The sequence below is a fragment of the Convolutriloba macropyga genome, chromosome 1 (assembly GCF_964194025.1).
Source record: "Convolutriloba macropyga chromosome 1, txConMacr16.3, whole genome shotgun sequence".
In the NCBI taxonomy this organism is placed as follows: Eukaryota; Metazoa; Xenacoelomorpha; order Acoela; family Convolutidae; genus Convolutriloba; species Convolutriloba macropyga.
In genome coordinates, this window is record NC_134468.1 from 76,844,824 (window position 1) to 76,860,327 (window position 15,504).

The 15,504-nt window shown below is 34.8% G+C and overlaps 1 protein-coding gene across 1 annotated transcript in view; it reads left to right on the top strand.

Moving 5' to 3' along the window:
• The first annotated feature begins 6,669 nt into the window (after nt 1-6,669).
• LOC142342850 (uncharacterized) overlaps nt 6,670-15,504 on the top strand; it is a 111,970-nt gene continuing 103,135 nt past the window's right edge. The window contains exon 1 of the mRNA XM_075394477.1: nt 6,670-6,750. The gene's annotated coding sequence lies outside the window, so the exon portion shown is untranslated. The remainder of the gene's footprint in view (nt 6,751-15,504) is intronic.

Genomic DNA, 15,504 nt, shown 5'->3' on the forward strand with positions numbered 1-15,504 from the left:
CATAATATTCAGCTTCCTACAGTCATCAATATTCAAAAATGTAGAAAAAATCAAATTATGTTAAAGCAAAATGCAAACTTCTTTATCCATGACAAATTCATAGACTGTAAATAATAAATAAGAAAAATCAATAAAACTGAATTTTTGAAAAATGATTCGAATCTTCTGCGAAACAAAATGCTTGCTTTTTTAAAACTAATAGAGAACAAGGAGGCTCAAAAATGTGCGATCGCATATAAGGTTCCGACCCCGTTAATCCACAATTTTGGCATAATTATCTACCAAATGAGGAACAAATAGAAAAATCAAAAAATTCGACTATTCTTCAAAAAAATAGTGTATTACGAAAAGATAGCATCCAAAGCAAATAACTCAGTGGAGTGTAAAATGATGAATTAGATTGATGTGATCTGCCAATTCGAATTTGACAAAGCGAACTAAGACGAACAGCTAAAACAAAAAACAACAACAAACATTAATTAAACCAAAAACCTCATGTCCGTTTTAAAACACAAAACTCAATTTGAAAAATTCGCTGAATTTTTTTTAAAAAAACCTTAATTTCAAAGAAATGAAAACTATTAGATATCAACTAAAATATCCCATCGGTTTACGATTACCAATGCGTCTATAGAAGGGCATTAAGAACTGTCCTTATTCAATTTTACGGAGGTTTAAAAAGAACAACAAAAAGACGACAAACAAAAATTCAATTAAAACTTTCCAGAAAAAGCTGTCGAAGCCATAAAGCCATAATTTGGCCCTAAAATTTTGTTCGATTGAGCCTTTTTTAAATAGCTGTAAAGTAGCATGTGACCTTCCAATAATGAGACCGGGTAACAAATAGACACAAATAGAAAAAAAGAGCAAAATTTTTAAATCGTATGTGCTTAGAATTATAAAAATTACTTTTGAAGCTTCCCCGTTGACATTTTTGCTTTCACCTTTCAGCGGGGGTGGGGGTTCAAAACTTCCTACCTCAGCCCCCACCCTCGCTTATTACAATTTGAACCTATTTTTCCTAGCTTGGGCTATCAAGAAGATACCGTTCGCCCCAAGCGTTATGCTTAAAGAACCATTAACAAAAGATAAATGTTTTTTAAATGTACATTTTATTGTTATGTCTGATTTCGATCAAAAAATAGTCGAACACGATCAATTTTCGAAAAGCACCTTGTCAGCAAAAGCTTCAACCGGATGTCTTATGTTATGTTTTATCTGTTATTATTTGCCTTGATTTAAAATCAATTCATATCGAATCATATTCAAAAGGTTTATAGCCTGAAACCTGCAATTGTTCAGAATATGTCTTGCGTCTACAAAAAAATCGTCAAATTTGACAAAAAACAAAAATTATTTTACGTTTTTTTGTGAAAAACTTGTGTCGAACCCAGTAAATTCATATAGAAATCTTTAAAAACATAATTTTTTTTACAATTACCTCTTCCCTCGGCAACAAAAAATTCTTATGTGATCTGTAATAAATGAGACTATGTTACAAATGAACAAAAAAGAACAAAAGGTAAAAAATGTATTTTTTTTAAAAACAATTGTTTTCAAAGTCATGAAACCCATTAGCTACAAAAAAACCGTTTCGTTTATTCGTCAAAAGGAAGGGCTTAAAAAGGTCCTCAATTATCAAGAATTTGTCTGACGTCTACAAAAAGAACGGCAAAGATGAGTCAAAAGTCAAAACGACCATAAGCTTTCAAGTAAAAAAATACTGGATTCAATATTTTGGAGCTGCTTAGCAAGCCAATTGGAAGAATCACTCAACTTTGATTTGAAATGTTCTGCTCTTTAATTAATATAAAAAGATCGATTTTTCACATAAAAAATATCGACTATTAGAATCCGATTTCTTCTTGGAATGTAACAGTCCAAGATTGGTCCAAAACTTGCCCTGCTAATGCTGAACCCATTCGGAACACTTATTTATTTGAATGTTATAGATGTAGACAATTTGTTAGTTAAAAAAATCAAAAAAGTGCTGCTCTTTGGATAATCAGCGAGTAAAATTAGCAAAAAACGGCAAAGTTTTAATTACAGAGCACTCTCAACGGAAATTGAAGTAGGAATATCACTGTTTTGATTCTAGAAAGATTGTGTTTGTGGTGTTTGGGTGTGTACTTCCGACAAATTTGATCATAGTGGACTAAGAGGCCTATTTCGTGTTGTTTTTGACAAAAATGCTAAATTTTGAAATATTTAGCCGGAATTTTTGACAAAAAAATAAAATGAAAATAGTCGACTATTTTGTTTTGTCTTTGAAAATGAAATTAACAACACTATTCTTCGAAATTTTAACTAAATTTTGCAAAATTGAAAAAAAAATTTTACACAAAAATTCCGGAAAATGAGAATAAAAAGAACGGAATGCACTCTATTTTTCTCAGAAGTTTAAACCTCGATAATTTCCTGTAAAAAGCGAAAACTGAAAGAAATCTTTTTAATTCCATATTATACGCTAGACGATCTTTCTAATGATACCAGTTGCAACTCTCTACGATGAATATATCAATCGGCCAAAATTGTCTGAACAAAAAAACCCATTTGAGTTTGTAGTTCCTGCTCCCTCAAGAGGCGTCGGAACAATATTATTCCAAAGATTCTAGTATTCTGTTTTTTTTAGGTCTGTAATACTAAAATTTTTTCTCAACAGAGCTTTCGAGGATGCTTTTAAATGAAATTAACAATTAAAAATTTCCTTGGAGATATGTATAATACTAAAAATTTAGTTTTTTGTTTAACTAAAAATGTTATTTCATTCCGGCAGCTTTCATTTTGTTGCCTATTTGCACCTATTTTAAAAAATTGTTAAAAATTTGCCTGTGATTTTTTTAGGTAGTTAAGAACCTTTTCGTTTTGGGAAATAAATCTGTTTTCAATTTCCTCAAACTTAGGGTTATGTCTAGATTTTGGGTCCAAATTTATGGAAGCCTTTTTTTTAGTTTCATGATTTCCTGCATCTTAACTTTTTGTCCATACCATTGCTTCTCAAAGATGCTTTAACAATTGCAGCTGTGTTAGATAAAAGTAAATTATTTGAAATAGCGTAGAGCGAAGAAACTAAAACTTTGTTTTTGCGCACCCTTTGAGAAATCAAAATTCTAATCCTCTTAGAGTCGCTAGAATTTTTATCCCCTAGAACGATATTTTCTTTTAGTTTCTCTTAAAACAAAAAACAAACCTAATGTTATCGAGATAAATAATTTCAACAAAAGGTCATTATATCAAAAATTAATGATCAATTTTAGATACATATCGAGTTATACTAACAAAAAAGCTTTATGTATAAAAAAGCAGATAGTTTCTTTAATAGCTCCCTAGATGTAAACGTCCCAATCGCAGTTCTCTTGCCAGATTTTTACAAGCTCTGAAGGAATTTGATTGAAATATTCTGAACAGTAAAAACCCGATTGAGATATTCTCAACCTGTGAACAGTACAAAACCCAATTCTTGTTTAACTTAATCATTTTAACCGTGAAAACTTTGATACAACACTTTTAATCAGCTTAAGAATGAGAAAAAGAGAGGAAAAAAATTGGTCATAAGACAATTTTGTGTATCTACGAAAACTGATCCTTGAAAATTGATTTTTTTTGGATGTTTCTCAGAATAACTATTGGTTTGATTTGACAACTTTTCGATTTAGCGCTTAATGAGCGTTCACCTGGAACGAATACCTGCCCCAGTCGACAACGAATGGTTATCTTGCAAGATCTTGCAAAATTCTGGCAAAATCTTGCAAGACGATACATCTTGCAAGATAACCCTTTGTCTTGCAAGAATCTTGCAAGATAACCATTCATCTTGCAATTAAACAAGTAAATGGAACATGATCGAACAAGATCAAAATGAGACGCGAACATTGCTTCCCATCAATTTTTTTTACATTGTGATACATAATAGCAACCAAAATAGCATCAACTTTGTTTTCTTCCGATCAAACTAAAAATTGAATCAATTTAGAAAAAGAAAGTAAATTGTTTTCCATAGTAGCAGAACAAAAAATTTAAAGCACGAATTAATGTAAATAAATGAGAGCAACCAGTATTAATACCAACGGCTGTAACAAAATACAGATATCTGGTATAAATTTTGTTTCAAATGATCGCTGAAAACTCATTCCACTATATTTTGGTAATAGTTTGCGTTAAATGAAAGATAACGCGTCTAAAACAGCCAATGCTAGCAGAGCTCGACCGGAACGAACTTGCAAGCATCTTGCAAGATAACCATTCTTCTTGCTAGATCTTGCAAGATAGCCAACGTCTTGCAAGATCTTGCAAGATAACCATTTTCTTGCAAGATCATGCAAAATAACCATTTTTTTGCAAGAATCTTGGAAGATCTTGCAATATAACCATCTGGTCTTGACTAGGGTGGAACGAATAAAAACCAAACTAGAGCCAAAATTTGCTAAATTCGTACTCGTTTCAACTGGCGTGTTTTGACGGCTAAATGAGTTAGCCGTTTGAACAATTTTGCAAAACTTTTACCCAAGAAACTACAAAAATCTTTTTTGCTGGTAGCTCAAAAATTTAAATTTTTTAAAATGTTTTTTTTTTGAAAATTTACTATAATCAGAGTATAAAACAAAAAACCAAAAGTTCAGTCAAAATTCAGTACTGTGGTAACATGTTACTAGGGCCCGGGTTAGGTGGCTCAAAAGTCTCATAGGGCGACTGAAATAAAACATTTTCCGTTTGACCTTTGATGGCAATCTTCCAGAATCGGTGAAGTTGTTCTATTAAGTTTTCACTTTCAACATTTTTTGGTCTATATATCTTGCCAGATTTTTACAGGGATGTTCAAATAGTAGCCAATTATTAATACAGTTATTATTTGATAGCGGTTATAATGTATATGGAGGTCGTGGGATCATTTTCGAAATTCCTTGGGCAGAATAACATATGTTCAAAAAAATTATTTTCCCAGCAACTTTTTCTTCACAAGTTTCCAATTAACACCAAATGCAACTTTTTGTCGTCATCACACCTCAAATTAAAGCTTGAGAAATAAAATGATTAGAATAATCTTGCGTCGATTAATTTGTTCAGAGGCGAGTATCTTGCATGATATGGCAAAATAGTTGCAAGAATTTGAAGCAAATCTTACATCTTTCTGCTAAAAAGTTCACACTTATAGAAGAACGCTATCACGAGAGCACTTTCAAGATATGTGGTTTTGATAAATCTTTAAAAATTTGAACTGAATTAAGAGTTATTGTAGCATGGTATTCGTTTTAGATGGAACTCATTTACAAAAACTCTGCGTTTAAAAGAAGATAGATCTCGGAAAAAAATTTTATGGCAGAAAAATAAAAAAAATTGAGCTCTTTTCATCATACTCAAAGAATTGTTAATTCTTTTTAATGTCTAAACATTTATAAGACTTCTCGAGAAAATCGTTAAAATTGGATTGAGTCTTTTAATAACTCAACATTTTCTGCTGCAGGGAGGGGGTTCTCCTACAAATCGTTCTTTTGTCCTCTAGTTTGCTTGGGGATACAGCCTTCTGACCATTTGAAAGATTATATGTGGATGAAATTGGAGCTCAAGTGGGCTTCATTACTCAAATGAAATGGAAAAGAAACATTAGCGATGGTAGAAACACGTCATTTAGGAAAATGAAGGTCTGAAACTATTTCCATATAGGGTAATTTTTCGTAAACTTAATAAGTGAAATAGCCGCCCTGTTTTTACGTAAACGTTTTCGTGGATATTACGTCATAACAGTTGATCATCATGTATTATTTCTCTCTTTTTAGTTGTATGATTTTCCATTTGACAAACTTGTAAGTTTAAAATAAATTAAATAAAAAAATCATCAAAATTTGTTTGTTCTATTTATATTTTAAACCTGCAACATTGTTAAAAATCGTACGTGCTTAGAATTATAAAAATTACATTCGAAACTTCCCCGTTGACATTTTTTCCTTTCACCTTTCAGCGGGGGGTTGTTTTCTTTTTGGAAATTGAGCTTGCACGGGATAGTTATTTATGGGCCGGGCAGCGCATTTATGCTCTCAAATTATGTGGCTAATATTGCTAAGTAAGATCCTGTAATAGTACATTGGCTATGGTACCTTTGGCCTTGTTATTTGTGTCAAATTGCAAAAAAGGGAGAAAAAGTATCTATTAAAGCGAGCCACAGACTATAAGGTGGTTTTAATGTAGATATGTACACGAATATTCGCGCTTTTAGTCTGCAATATACTATAAATTCTTTCTCTCTCCTTTTTTTTTATCAGATTCTGACTTAACTGACCATCAATATCCGTGGGATATTCATCCTAATTAAATCATCCGCTGCCCCAAAACTTCCTACCCCACCCCCACCCCCACCCCCACCCCCGCTTAATAAAATTTGAACCTATTTTTCTTAGCTTGGGCTGTAAAGATATCTTTCGCCCCAAGCGCTATGTTTAAAGAACCATTAACAAAAGATAAATGTTTTTTAAATGTACATTTTATTGTTATGTCTGATTTCGATCAAAAAAAATAATCGAACAAGATCAATTTTCGAAAAGCACCTTGTCTTCAGAAGCTTTAACCGGATGTCTTATGTTATGTTTTATCTGTTATTATTTGCCTTGATTTAAAATCAATTCATATCGAATCATATTCAAAAGGTTTTGAACTAAATAGAAAAAATTATTTCTAACCCCTTTTCCCAATATGTAGGTGCCTTCTTCAGCAACATTATTTTCTTCATTGCATTTCAAAAGGCACTCTACAAACAGGGTAAGAAATTTAAACGTTTTTCCCCTATAAAATAGGTTTCGTTTTGACATTTTGGAACGCTCTGATTATTTTTTTCAAAAACTTATCTATGGTTAAAATTTTGGTTAATTTAAGAAAAGTTCAATAGTTTTAAGCTTGAATACTAAATTGTTTAGATAAACTTTCCGTATTTGCAAGGATAGTAAATATAACAACCCCGATCTTATTGCCATAGAAATTGAGAAATTACCAAACTCCGACGCGTGGTTGTATATATTCGATAAGGCGAGAAGAGTCGAGTGGTAATGTTTTTAAGTTTTCGTTGCAATTACAACAGCTGCATAACAACAGATGCAGTCCAACAACACGTTAACTCCCAACTCAAATTACGAAGTCTGCTCCGTCATTAGATTACGAGTTTATGGCACTCTTTCTTTGCCAATTTTACAATATAAACAGCTGCAACAAAAGAGTGTTATAAACTCGTAGTCCAATCACGACAACAGTGTAATTAAGTAGGGCAACACTTGTAATCGCTGCAAGAGTTAACTAAAAACATTACTACACAGCTGTTATCGCCCTTTCAAATTTATTCAACTACTCGGCTTCGCATTGAAATTTGATAACTTCTCAATGGCGATAAAAAACCATGCAGTAATATTGATTATCACACTGTTGCCGTGATTAGACTGAAAATTTATCAAAAATTTTTTATCGCCACTGTTTATATAGTAACAGTGGCGATAAACAAAAGTGATAAACTCGTAGTCTAATGAGGAAGCAGATTTCTTAGCGTTCATTGGGCGTTAACTTTTTTTTCACCGGTAAATTATCCAATTTTTGTTATCGCATCAAAAGCTGATTACAAGTTTGCGGCGAACAACTGAAAGTAGATGAAAAAAATTTCTCCTCCTGAAGGAATTAATTTATTTTGAAGTTTCCATAATTTGAGCGATTCTACATACGCAGAAGTATTGACCCAGTGAAAGGAAACTAGATACACCTTCACATGTCATGCAAGATCTTGATAATTTCTGCAAAATTTAAAACTTCTTGCCAATATCTTGATTGGCAAAAAATTTTTGAAGTATCTTGGTAAGATCAAGATATGGCAAGAATTTTTCTTGGCAAAACTAGCTGAGATCTTGATAAATTTTGACAAAGAATAACAGTTTTAGAATAATTGTGTTTCAGAAAAAACATTAGTAGTAAGTAAATACTGTCTCAAGAGAGTGGGGGGTTATCCTAAGATACTTAAAAATGGGATAATAGGGGGTTATCCTAGACGGAAAGGGATTAACATTCATTCTTTACCAGATGTGATTATGTAAGACTACTTCCAAGGCGGCAAACTTGTTTTCGATCAAACAGCCAACTTCGTTCTAAATTCAATTTCGTTCCGATAAGAGCTGCAAGTGATTAATTTATTGAAACGTATTTTAGCACTCATAAACACAAAATTTACACAGTTACGAATTCAAAAGGCGCAATTTAGGTATTTAGGAACAAGTTTTTTGTCTGCGTGCAACTTCAAATGCTGGTTCTTCTTCATGATCGCTACTACTCTCACTGCACTCATTAGCTTCCTATTTAAAGAATGGGTTAGGGGAGGAAGAGCTGGAGCTGGTGCTGGTGGTAGCATCAAATCTACAATATTATCGCTATCAGTATCGTCCTCGTTAATAATACTTGTCATTGCAAATACCGGGGCAGGTGTTTCATTCTTCCGGGCTTTCACTTATTGTTGTACCTGACACAACAAAACTATTATTATGGTCCCAGTTTGGAATCGAGTCTAGGATCGTAGTCCCACTCTACTTCATCGCCATCCCAAGAAAAATTTTCGACTCGGCATTGATCAATTTTACAGTGGCCGAATGGTAGTGTTTTAATTCCCTCATTCAAATTGTGGCGTTTATTATCAAAAGCAGAGAGACATATTTATTTCGTTGAAACCGTTTGTAGAACACGCTTTTCCGAAACAATCCTCGTGTTTTCATCGCGCAGTGTACTACCAGTCACAAGCGTATTATTGTAGTCTCTGGATGTCGAAACAAATTTTGGGCTGTACTGGTTATTTCTTTGGCGGACATTTCGGTTACCTATGAAAAGGAAAAAATGTAGTCGGTACTTTGTTAGTTTTTTGGCATTATTAAACGTAAAATACTCACTAGCGGAGGTAATGCTGTACAGCTTTGGCTTCAGACATAAAAACTCTTTTATATAATCCCCAGCAAATTCGTCTTTGAGTTTTAAGACGACGCATTTATTTGCTTCGCTGTACAGTTCGTGACCTTCTGGATAAATTTGAGATGTCAAATTGATAAAGAAGATTGCTCTCCTTCAGATCACGGTAGAGATCTTTGCAATTGATCCGGTATAGCAAGCTATCAGTATCACTATAGAGTGATCGACACTCAAATGAAGATCGCATTGCTCAATAGTGAAAATGATACATGTAGTATTTCGCTAGATCAAGTATTGAAGCCCCTACTTTAGTCGGTGTATCCCAATAGATCTTTCTTGGACGGGAGGAGAGAGCTGTTATGTTCTCGCCAAACACTTTGAATTTATCAAACTCAAGCTTGCTTACTATGGTTAGGGTTCGTCTTGCGTCTCTCGTAAGCTCAATTTTCATCCGACGTTTCGAGTCGCAGTTTTTCCCACAAACAGCGTTTTTCATTAGTTTATAGAAACTCTTCTCAAACTTATTCGAAGTCGCTTGTCTCTTCTCACTGTTGTCTCCTCAGGGTTATATAGGGTGTTAACCAATTGTTTTGAGTAAACTGTAGCACACAATGCATTTTCCTAACCGCTAATCCCACTGTAACATACAGTTTCAACAGCTTGCAATGCAGCACAATGTGCTTTGTCGAAGAAAGTCTGCAACAGTTTTGGAATTATTGTGGGGGGGGGGGGTAAGTTATGAATCTCTCGCAAATTTACTTGGTAGTCGCTGAGCCAGTCATCCTCAACAATATTTTTCTATGGTGCGAGCGGGGAAGTCCAGATAGTAACCGTGTAGACTTGCTGGATAATGCAAGTCGACTTCCGCGAATTAACCGACAAGGGTTATCATCAGGACAGTTTTGTATCTCAGCCATTGAAAAAATCAGAATTTAGCATAAAATCTGACCGAGGGAGTTTTTCATTCTGCATGACGCCACCGTATAGGTTATTGGCGTCCACGCAGAACCCAAATGTCGAAGGTTCAGAGGAGTCATAATCTGGTAATTATTTATTCTTTGCTGTAAACTTTCTCATCTCGTAGACTGAACATACTCCCCCACGTACTGCTCCTTCTATCATATCGAGGTGCTCGCGTTCTGTTAGCAATTCGACCTCCGCCTTGCATATTCTCAAGGATGCTTCCTTAGCCATATTTGGCAGTTTGTAAAAGTGCATGCAATCGAGTTTGTAGGTGGAGAAACTGAGCTTTCTGTGGAACTCACAAACGCATGCGAGAAGAGCACAATCGGTTTTCAGGTATGCATCGTGGTAGTCTTGTAGAGTTTGACAATTCATAGTGTTCCACATCGTCCTGGCGTGGATCAAGTTTTTTTTGAGTTTTTGGTACTGCGTTTCCTTCTAAAGTGTTACACCGTTCATTAAGAGGCGGTAAGTATTTTTCGCTGAACTTTTCTCGACTGCTAACATATGAAGAGGGGTAAAATCTTTTTTGCTGGAAGAGCTTCAATTCTGTTGAGGATAAGTTAGGAAAGACAGAAGCAAGTATTCCAAAACGATCTCTTGGCAAAATGTCAACCAATATTTTGAGAGACGTAATCATCATTTTGATTGAATAAATAAAGCTGAGATTTTCATACTTTGTGATCATTTTTCCATCATCTAGGGTTATGGTCTCCACGAGTTCTCCAAAATTCATGGAAATGTATTTTTTGTCACTATACGGAGTTATACTTACAGTGGTCGTTGGCTCACAAGATTGCAGGACTAAACAATTGTGATGAAGATCATTATTTTGTATATTATGACCCACCACAGGGGTAATGTTGACTTTCCTTTGTGCTCGGTTGCACTTTTCATGAGCACAGCCACGAAATTGTGCGCTGTAGTGGCAGTGATCCAGATCAACAGATCAAGGGCTCGTTACATATCCAACATTCGCTAGCTGCACTTATCGGATACTGTAGCACAGCAGGTCTCCATATGTTCGGTAAGCTTTGCAAAGCCTTCTTCACACAATCAGAAACAGTTCCGGCAAATATAAAACGCAAATCGGAATTTGGTATTTCGGAGTTGACAGACTACTTTAACAAAGTTGGTAATCAATACATAATGGTAACAGTCAGCTCGTATCAAAGCAATAGTTCCATTGTGAAGTTTGAGACAAACTTTGACACTCTGAGTGGAAATAGGTCTCTATCATCATAACCAAAAACGTTGATTCGCACTTCATTGAAATTTTCGAATTGATTGATGCCTTCTAGCCCCATGGGCATATCGAAGTGTCCAGTTGGTTGATGAAGGTTGGCTTGCTTGTAAGTTTTGGGTGAAGTTTTGTCTGTGTTGTAGTTCCTTCGTGGTCGATCTAAGCTAATATTGTTATGCATATGATATGCGGAAAAATAGCAGTAAAGGAAACAATTTGCATCCTAATGGTTAAGGATATTAAGCACACTGCGGCAATTTTTTAATTTTGAATGTAATGCAATGTACGCTGAGCCGGTTATAGGTCGGTAGCGGGCAAAGTCCACAATTATTTTGATAACTTTCTCAAGCACCCAACCACTACCATTAGAGGCAAATGTAGTTAGCACTATCATCATCTTCTCGACCATAGTCCAGAAGGTCTCCCTGCTATGTCCCTGACTATAAACGGTTGTCATGAGCGAATTTGCCTAAATTTCAAAAAGCTCATCTTCCTGATCTTCGTTTTGACTCGGTTTTTGGAGTTGAAGATGAGAACAAAATTGAACTTTTTGTGATCCTTGAGAGTTTTTGTTCTATAACCGAACTGATTTGTGGTTTTTGCCGGGAGCATGAACTGAGCAAGGTCTGTGTTGGCTTGGGTTGTTGGTGGCGGCAGATGGTAGCTCTGAAGGGTACCATTAAAGGCAGTTTCAGCCGGTGCTCGAGTTGGTTGGAATTGATCGCGAAAGACAGGTAAAGAATGCAAAGAACTCATATGCTGAGCAAATAGTCTGGTGTCGTTAATGCTCATATAGGAGGACAGACAACAATTTGTAAACTTTTGGTGATATTTCCTCATGTGTTGCTGCAGTTCAGAAAGTTATCGACAAATGAATGTACAAATACACTAGGTAAAGACGGGTAAACCTAATTCGTCGACGTGACAACGATGCTAATGGCGAGATTGATTTCCTCTGTTAGCAAAAGTCGCTGAAAAATTTTTGCAATTGAAAGCCATAGTTGAAAAGTTCAAGATTCAAAAGTTAGCACAGATAATAACAACTTTCGTAAACATGTAACTCAACTTCAAAGGGCGAATTTGTTTGTATTCCAAACGAGGCTCTTATAAGAAGCGCCCTGTTCAATTTTTCAAAAATTTTGTATTTGATTGGAAAATAAGAGCGCGCGTTTACTATTTTATCCAGGTTTAATCAACTACTATGAACATATCAAGTTGCGTTGAACTAAAAGTAGCGCTTTACGTTTCCCACTGAACAACACTGACAAGATAAAACTTGTTTGATATTTTCAAATTTTTAGTACAATATTCAGAAAGACTTTTTAAACCATGGGTAGATCCTTTTAGATATTAGGTATATGTGATGTGCCAAAGCATATCTTTTGCAATTTTTTGGATTGCTTAAAGAATTTTTAGATCAAGTCAAAGTAAACTTTGAATTTTAATCATTTATTTTAATCTTTTTTCTTCATTTTGATAGCTAATATGCTCTAATGGCATAAAGAAAGAGAAAACATTTGTGTTTCAACCCATTAGATGTGATATTGCACTTCAGTAGCCTACGTAAAAAGAAAAATTTGATTTGATTTCCACAGACTTTTTAAAAAAATATTCCAGAAACATTGCTTTTTTGTACACTTTGTTAAACTTTAAGTACAGTGGATGCGTGGGAGTGTTACGATGCAAAGTTTTATAACTGTCACGGTGTTTGAACAGTTAATAAAACCACTAAAAGCAAATGAAATGTTCAACTTTTTTCGCTTGATGTTGAAAAAAGCAATTTTTTAAGGAGTTTCACTGTAGATGCCGATGGGTGCGTCTGATGATGTTGAGCCTCATGACAAAAAATGCTCCCCGGACACAAACGTGGGACCCGACACAAAAAAAAATTCCTCATCTTTAACAGGAAAAAAGTTAGGTTTTCTGTCAATCATGATCAATCAATGTCATCACATGACAGCTAATGACAAGCCCCCCCCCCCCGCAAGCATTTTTCGATGACAGCTGTAATGAGATGATTTTGTCACCAGCCCCCAAAAAATCGGTTTTTAGAAAAAAACCTGGTGTTTCATTATTATTTCGGGTACTTCAAATGATAATTAAGGCCAGATGTTAATGAGACGTTTACGTCCAGATGTTTGAAAATCGGTGTAGGAGCCCGTTGAATGACCAAAAGTGACAACCATGTATCACTGATTGCAAATCCGTAAAACAGGAGCATTTTTTTGTTTATTACTAATTAGACTAATAATGTGCTAATTAGCTGTTAATTAATGGGTAATTATCTCATGAAGAATTGTGTTTAAATTGACAAGCGTTATGAGCTTTTTTGTAGTGCAGTGTCTGATAGTGTCAAACCAATAGTCAGTTTCATTCCAACTATCTGTTGGAGCCGAATTTTTTTGGGGTCAAATGTCACCGTGAAAAACAAAAAAAAAATTTGTTTTTTCAATTTTTTAGACAAAATGTGGTCAATTTTTTATTCATATCGAAAGCCCACGAAAATCACTTGGTGATGACGATCAGGTTTTGAGTTTTCATTCCGTCGAATATAATTAATTAAGCAGAAAAACGTAAAAATCTCATTTTTTATGAAAAATTCCATTCTTTTTTCCTCCTTTTTGCTGAAAAAATGATGTTTTACTAATTTAACTAACACCTGAAGATATACCCAACAGAAGCGTTGGTATTATATCAACATACCAAGAACAATTTGTTTCTTGAGGTTTTTGTTTGAAAAGGACTTTATGCATTTTTTTTGAATTTTTTGTTGAAACCCAATTTTACATTGAAATCATCAAAGAGTGATGGGCTTGGGGTTGGAGTAACAGTTGTACTTGGATCCACAGCAGGAGTTGTTGGAACACTAACTGACACACTCGGTGGCTGACTGTCCGGTGAGGATTGTGATGATTTGACACCCCACAAATCAACCAAGTTTTCGTAGGCTTCTTTTGTGCCGAGTTGATTCTCGATTGACGGCTCACAATCGCAGTCGTATCTGTACAAGATACGTCTCACTTCTTCCGGCAAAGATTCGTCAGTTGAAAGCATTTGTGACTTAGTTTTTTGATGGTAAGTGTCCTCCAGAAGTAAGGATACTGCATTCAGCCGGCTCCGTTTTTCCGGTAGGGCAGCCATTGCGTTAATAAAGAGCTTTGGTATCAAACAAACCTGGTAGGTGTACCACAAATCGTTTTTTCTTCTCTGTAGTATCAGAACGACAAAATTTTCAAACACTGTTCGTTAAACAAGAGTTCTCTCAAAAAAAATAGCAGACTCAAGTTAGCAGCTTGTTTTCAAGTTCGTTTCATTAGTTAACTGTTAAGTAAGTGCAAAAAAAGAGATGAACACAAGTACAAAATTCTTTCACAAGTGTTTAATTAAAACAAGGTTCGCCTTTTCTAAGACCAAACGTATGATTGGAGAATAGACTTTATTCACACCTAGTTGCACAATTTAGCTCTCTTTGTTTATACCATATAGTTTTCATTGGGCGCACTGTGGTTTCTTTACAGAAGAATTTGAGGTCACATTTGTTTTGTATGGGTTTGTATGTAAATTGTGTTTGGTCTCTGCTCTATACTATCTAGGGTCACATCTCTTCTGAGTTACCTTGTATGTAAAATACATGGGTCCCTACACTATTAATGTTTGATTCTCTCCCACACAGAAGTGTGGGGTTGTGTTGATAAATTTAATGCTTTATATAAAAAATGCATATACTTGTTATCTTTGTTCGCAAGTAGGTTCACGTAGCTTACGGTTTATAGAGCTATGGCTTTAATTAACTATTATCTAAGGTCACATACGTATAAAAGTTTAAAATGAACAGTCTCAAGTACGACGTGGGGCTTAGTTGAGACTATATTAACCAATCACTTTGTTTCAATTAGAAATATGGCGACATTGGTTTGATCCCAACTTACCGCACCTCCTAACTTCGTAGTTATTTACATTATGTTGACTGAAAGTGATAAAAAAAGTTGTCATGACCAAACGCTTTTCGGTTTGGGGAATGTCGAAATAGCAATATCCAAACTCTGTGTCTTTTGAAGAACTAAAAGGCATGGTAGGCAACTTGTTTTTATCACTTTTAGTCAACATAATGTAAACAACTACGAAGTTAGGAGGCGCGGTAAGTTGGGATCAAACCAGTGTCGTAATATTTCTAATTGAATCAAAGTGATTGGTTAATATAGTCTCAAGTATGCCCCACGGCGTACTTGAGACTGTTCATTTTAAACTTTTATACGTATGTGACCTTAGATAATAGTTAATTAAAGCCATAGCTCTATAAACCGTAAGCTACGTGAACCTACTTGCGAACAAAGATAACAAGTATATGCATTTTTTTTATAAAGCATTAAATTTATCAACAC